Source organism: Penaeus chinensis, chromosome 36, assembly GCF_019202785.1.
Source record: "Penaeus chinensis breed Huanghai No. 1 chromosome 36, ASM1920278v2, whole genome shotgun sequence".
Lineage (NCBI taxonomy): Eukaryota > Metazoa > Arthropoda > Malacostraca > Decapoda > Penaeidae > Penaeus > Penaeus chinensis.
Genome location: NC_061854.1, coordinates 5,039,902 through 5,047,401, shown reverse-complemented (window position 1 = coordinate 5,047,401; position 7,500 = coordinate 5,039,902). Strand labels below are relative to the sequence as shown.

General features: G+C 43.2%; 1 protein-coding gene across 6 annotated transcripts in view; it reads left to right on the top strand.

Annotated features, from left to right (window-relative positions):
* Positions 1-7,500, top strand: part of LOC125045071 (coiled-coil domain-containing protein 30-like) — a 40,859-nt gene that overhangs the window by 26,497 nt on the left and 6,862 nt on the right. The gene's annotated exons all lie outside the window — the stretch shown is intronic.

Sequence of the window (7,500 nt, the reverse complement as noted above, 5' to 3'; positions counted from 1 at the left end):
CGAGCAATATAACATGTCTGTAAGGCATTAGACTAATAGACCACGTGGCTCTAAGGCAATTCTAAACCATCACACCAGCGAGGACTTAGATGACGATTATATTTGACCTCGTCTGACCCTTTCAGATCGTTCCCAGCAATCGCAGAGACCATGTCAGCACCAGCCTCCGGCCCCCAAGGGCTGGCTGGCCGGACACGCGACACCGCACTCAGCTCTTACCCTAAGACAACGTCTCGTGTTTTCCCCCTAACTGTGTTGTACGACTCCTTAAATAAAGAGTCAAGCTGTGCAGCCACTATCACTGTTCAACCGGTCATAGCCATTGTTTAGAGGCATATACAGCCTTTTACAAGGGGAGGGAGAAGGAGAAAGAGAGAGAGAGAGAGAGAGAGAGAGAGAGAGAGAGAGAGAGAGAGAGAGAGAGAGAGAGAGAGAGAGAGAGATAGATAGATAGATAGATAGATAGATAGATAGATAGATAGATAGATAGATAGATAGATAGATAGATAGAGAGATAGATAGATAGAGAGAGAGAGATTTTTGATTTGATAAATGTGACAGTTTTACGGAGAAGTACGAAAGGTGCATGACCGTGTCTCGTAGGGCACGTTGTGAATTATATATACACACATTTATATGAATATGCATATTCACATTCTCACTTGCACTCACTCACTCATTCACTCATACACAAACACACACACACACACACACACACACACACACACACACACACACACACACACACACACGTGAATAAACAAAAATAAGCATGGCTAATATCCACGAATGACTGACTCACAAGAATAGCGTCTAAATTATCATCTTGTAGGAAGTATTTACAAACTTGAAAAGGTTATCTGCTATTATTCAATTTTTCTTACATGGTTCTTGCCCTTCCATTACAACTATCATTGAAGGGATAGAATGTATTACCAATTAAATTCAGTAATTCGATCAACAGTATCTCACCGTTTGCCCATTTTCTATGGATATAATTTTAGGGAGAAACTATTATATCCGAAGGAGAAATTACAGTACTGAAAATGAGTGATACCATGAACTCTCTGCCTCATGGTGGGATATCGAGAGGCTCAAAGGAGGCCACATTATTATGAAAAATGAAGGCACTTCGGATAAGAGACGGTAATAATGGCGATATTAATGCAAGAATCGCGAATATATATGATGTAGAAAGTCGTTCCCTTGTAAGAATTTCGTTCGTCAGTTTTCATCTCTTTTTCTTCATTTTCATAATCTGTATTTATTGTGTCTACTTTGTTTTGTTTTGTTTATTTATCACTCTATCTATTTAATTTTTTTTTGTTGCTCGTTATTGTCTCTGATTATTTATTTTCATAGTCGATATTTAGTACGGTCGTTTTCTGATTACTTTACCTGTCAACTCTCTCCATTTTTTCTATTTTTCTTTATTTCATTATTTCTTTTTTTCTTTATTTCATTATTTCTTTTGTTCTTCATTTTCTTGTCTGATTTTTAATTTTCATAACGTATGTCTATAATGGATCTATTTTCTGTCTACTTTCTTGTCAATCATTTATCATTTTTTTTCGTTTTCTCATTTTATAGAAAAGATTCGATCTAATAAATTGATGTATATTCCACCCCCCTCCTCATACCTCATATTTGCCATTTCATAAAATCTTTATCCTAATAATTTTCCCTCGCTTTATTAATTCCATATTTATTCACAAAACTTACGAACAGAAAATGGAAAGGAAGATAATAAAATAGAACAGTAATAAGGGAAAACAAATAAGATACAAAAAGGAATCCGGTTACCATATTTTAAAACAAAATATAAGCGACCTCACGAACAAACTTCTCTTGCGCATTCCGATCCTCTTCTGTTACGTGGGATTTCCGAAAGTCTGTTCGAATCCTCCTCGCCGGGGAATGAACTCAAGAATATATAGTGTGTGGATGTGGTGCGTTTACATAGACTCAACAAATATGGTTTATGTGTGTGTATGTGTGGAGGGAGGGAAGGGTAAGCCTAGAACTCGAAGGAAGGGGGGATGTAGTTGTTTAAAAAGACGTGGACGTGAGAGAATTATGATAAAAAAAGGGGAAGAGAATAACTAGGAAATTTGTGAACGGAGCGAGCTTGATTGAGGGAGCAAGGGACGGGCGGAGGGAAGGAGGGAGGGAGAGGGAAGGAAGGAGGGAGAGGGAAGGAAGGAGGGAGAGGGAAGGAAGGAGGGAAGGAAGGTTCGAGGGAGGGAGGGAAGAAAGGGAGGAGAGGGTGAGGAGGGGAAGGAGAGAAGAAGAATGAGGGAGGGAGGGAAGGAGAGAGAAAGAGAGAGAGAGAAAGAGAGATAAATAAGGGATGAAAATATAAAGAGAAAGAAATAGAGAGAGAGAGAGAGAGAGAGAGAGAGAGAGAGAGAGAGAGAGAGAGAGAGAGAGAGAGAGAGAGAGAGAGAGAGAGAGAGAGAGAGAGAGAGAGAGAGCGAGAGAGAGAGAGAGAGAGAGAGAGAGAGAGAGAGAGAGAGAGAGAGAGAGAGAGAGAGAGAGAGAGAGAGAGAGAGAGAATAAACCAATAAACAAGAGAAAATAAACGAACAAATTACAAAAAAAATATTAATAAGATTAAACAACCACGATTCTCTTTGAAAATATTTCTAAACAAAATAATTCAAAGCTACAGCGAGCTGAGAGAAACGATTTGAAGGAAAATACCGTAAGAAATATTTATTCATTTTCACCACGACAGCCTCTCGTTATGGAATACAAATGGTACACATTTTCTAGGACCTTGGATGGGAGAAAATTTGATTTTAATGAAGACGAGGATATATGTAAATGCGCGTGATAATTTAAAGCCTTTTTTATAGCCGAGAAGATTCTTTTTTGCTTTTATTATAATATATTTATATGTACACACATACATACACACACACACACACACACATATATATACACACATACATCTATCTATATGTATATATGTATATATATACATATATATATATACATATATATATATATATATATATATATATATATATACACACACACACACATTCGTATGCATATACATATATATATATATATATATATATATATATATATATATATATATATATATACATACACTTACCATATACATATACACATATATGAAGAGAGAGAGAGAGAAAGAGAAAGTCTTAGAATGAGTGAGACAAACATACAAACAGACAGACATAAAAAGTGACAGACACCCAGAAAGAGAAAGAGTCAGAGGCAAAGCGAGAGAAACGGAACGCATATCTGTCAGACCGGCTCTGAGTTACACCGCCGCGTTTTGGGAGAGCTGTCGAGCCGGCCGCGTAAATCCAGACCGGCCAGGGTCTCTCTTCTCTTCCGTTTTCTCGCATTGTCTCTAATGATTTAAGTTTGTTTCCGTGGGAGTGTTTCAGGCAGTGCATGTTCAAGCCAGTGCATTCAAAGCCAACACACTCAAGCCAAGACAGGATAACACAGTCAAAGCCAACACATTCACGCCAAACTATCACGAGCCAACACTTTTAAGCCAACATTTCTAGGCCAGCACTTTTAAGCCAACACCTATTAAGGTAAAGTTAAGCCAATACGTTCAAGCCAGTGCAAAAAAACACACAGGGCAGCACACTCATGGCAACACACTTAGACCAACACGGAAGACGGCATCACCAAGCCAACACGATAAAAGTCAACACACGCGACAACACACTCAAGCCAGTGCATTCAAACCAACACACCCGCGCAGACACGCACGAGTAAACTCTTTCAAGCCAACACTTGCAGGCCATTACAAAAGAAAACAAACTCAAGCCACCGCACTCAAGCCACCGCACTCAAGCCACAGCACTCAAGCCACCGCACATAAGCCACCACACAGAAGCCACCGCACACAAGCCACCGCACTCAAGCCACCACACTCAAGCCTCCACACACAAGCCACCGCACTCAAGCCACCACACTCAAGCCACCGCACACAAGCCATCACACACAAACCACCACACTCAAGCCACCGCACGCAAGCCACCGCACTCAAGCCACCGCACTCAAGCCACCGCACTCAAGCCACCGCACTCAAGCCACCGCACTCAAACCACCGCACACAAGCCACCGCACACAAGCCACCGCACTCAAGTCACCGCACTCAAGCCACCGAACACAAGCCACCGCACTCAAGCTACAGCACTCAAGCCACCGCACTCAAGCCACCGCACACAAGCCACCGCACTCAAGCCACCACACACAAGCCAACGCACACAAGCCATCACACACAAACCATCACACTCAAACCATCGCACTCAAGCCACCACACTCAAGCCACCGCACACAAGCCACCGCACACAAGCCACCGCACTCAAGTCACCGCACTCAAGCCACCGAACACAAGCCACCGCACTCAAGCCACCACACACAAGCCACCACACACAAGCCACCGCACACAAGCCACAGCACTCAAGCCACCGCACTCGAGCCACCACACTCAAGCCACAGCACTCAAGCCACCGCACTCAAGCCACCGCACTCAAGCCACCGCACACAAGCCACCGCACTCAAGCCACCGCACTCAAGCCACCGCACTCAAGCCACCGCACTCAAGCCACCACACACACGCCATCACACACAAACCACCACACTCAAACCATCGCACTCAAGCCACCACACTCAAGCCACCGCACTCAAGCCACCGCACACAAGCCACCGCACTCAAGCCACCGCACACAAGCCACCACACGCAAGCCACCGCACTCAAGCCACCACACAGAAGCCACCGCACGCAAGTCACCGCACTCAAGCCACCGCACTCAAGCCACCACACTCAAGCCACCGCACTCAAGCCACCACACGCAAGCCACCACACTCAAGCCACCGCACGCAAGCCACCGCACTCAAGCCACCGCACGCAAGCCATTGCACACAAGCCATCACACACAAACCACCACACTCAAGCCACCGCACACAAGCCACCGCACTCAAGCCACCGCACACAAGCCACCGCACGCAAGCCACCGCACTCAAGCCACTACACGCAAGCCACCACACACAAGCCACCGCACTCAAGCCACCACACGCAAGCCACCACACACAAGCCACAGCACTCAAGCCACCACACGTAAGCCACCACACACAAGCCACCACACGCAAGCCACCGCACTCAAACCACCGCACTCAAGCCACCACACGCAAGCCACCGCACGCAAGCCACCGCACTCAAGCCACCGCACTCAAGCCACCGCACACAAGCCACCGCACGCAAGCCACCGCACACAAGCCACCGCACTCAAGCCACCGCACACAAGCCACCGCACGCAAGCCACCGCACTCAAGCCACCACACGCAAGCCACCACACACAAGCCACCGCACTCAAGCCACCACACACAAGCCACCACACGCAAGCCAACGCACTCAAACCACCGCACTCAAGCCACCACACGCAAGCCACCGCACGCAAGCCACCGCAATCAAGCCACCACACTCAAGCCACCGCACGCAAGCCACCGCACTCCAATCGCTAACTTTCTCCGTTCAACGCGTTCTCTTCAGGGACGTCGAGCGAGGCCACGATTTTCTTTCTCTTTCTATCATTATTCATCATTATCATCATTTATCCCTTTTTATCGCTTTCATCATCATCTATCTCCCTATGTATCTTTCTGTGTAATTATCTGTTTATCTATCTATTTACCTATCTATTTATCTATTTAGCAGAATATCTTTATATCTGTCTATTTATCTATCTGTCTATTTATCTATCTAGCTATTTCTTTATCTATCTAACTATTCATCTATTTATATATGTACAGATAGATAAATAGATAAGAAGACAGACGAATAGACAGAGTATAGATACATAGAGAGAAAAAGATAATAGACGGAAGAAGAAGAGAGGCGGAAGAAAGAAGGGAAAGAATATTGAAGAATTTAAGCGAAGAAGAGTTAGGGAAGTGAGATTTGTGTTCAATATCTTTATTTGATAAAAAAAAAAAGTGCAAATGGGTATTGCAGTTGAGGATTCTTCAGTTATTGCAGATTTGTATCTCTGCAATGTTGTCGAAAGCTGAAATTGCAGGATATGCACACACACACACACACACACGCACGCACACACACGCACACACACACACAAAAAAACACACACACACACACACACACAGAGACCGCCCCCCCCCACACACATACACCTATACAAACACACACACACACACACACAAACCCCCTCCCCCTACCACAAACATACACACACATGCACAGACACCTACACCTACAGCCACACACACACACACGATTCGTCGGCGACACGAGAAGGCGCAAATAGGCCTTATTCTCAACGGCCAAATGCCAAGTCCAATATCTCTCACGCAAATAGGTTCTGGCGTTGCCCAAAAGAATTTCAGACTCGCAAGATTATCCGTTTTTTAAGTCGTACATCTACAATTTTATCCTATTGAATTATTATCATAAAAAAAAAAAAAATCTCCCGTTGCGTTATTAGTATATGGTTAATGTTTACTGCATATACTGTATACTTCTTCATCAAGTAATTTGCCCGTGCCGAGAGAAAATAACACAACCCGCGTCTTCTGCTTTAAGACAAGCGCCATTACACAGAGCATGCTGAAGTGTCTTCTGAACAAAGCTTGGCCTGTGCATTGTTTCCAGGTCGTGCACATACACTCGGGTGCGCGTTCATAAAGGCTTTTGTGCTTTTGTGAGGCTCAACCCACACGCTATGTTCCCGTGAGTACATGATCGCGTTACGTTCTCCGGGAGAGTTAGACTGACCTTTGCATTTTCTGCAACTGTGCGAAATGACTTTCCTTTCGTTTTCTCCGCTGGCGATGTGGAATTTGCATCACGGGGAGGAAATTTGTAGTTGGCTACACCTCGTGTAAAGCTCGCTGGTGGGTTGCAGAAGGCAAGATAGAATAACAAGGTCGTAAGGCAAGTGCAAAGGAGATGGTATCACGGTTTAAAAGCGGAAGGCACTGATACTCTACAGATCCAGATAAATATCTTTCAGCACTTTCTTTAATATTGAATTTAAGATTATATGATTTTTTTTTTTTTTTAGATTAAATTGAATTAGATTTAAGATTAAATTGAACTGAATTTAAGATAAGATGATTTTTTTTTTTTAGATTAAATTGAACTGAATATAAAATTAGATTAGATTGAATTAAGATGAAATTAGATGAAACTGAATTAATATTTCCCTCTCGCTTGCTCCTCTCTCTTTCTTGAAACCATTTAAATGCATCTATGGAAGTTTACGAAATTGAGAATTAATGAGATATTCATGGAGACATTTATATTTCTTTGGGTTGTATGCGTGTATCAGAAACTACATGATAGCATCAAAGACATATATCAAAGGAGGTTCACATGCTCTTTCTCGTGTCTAAAAAGAACTTACCACCTATTGTCCTGGAAACATAAAAAAAAAAAAAAAAAAAAAAAAAAAAATAGTGAGGCATGAGTTAACAATTTCTAACATT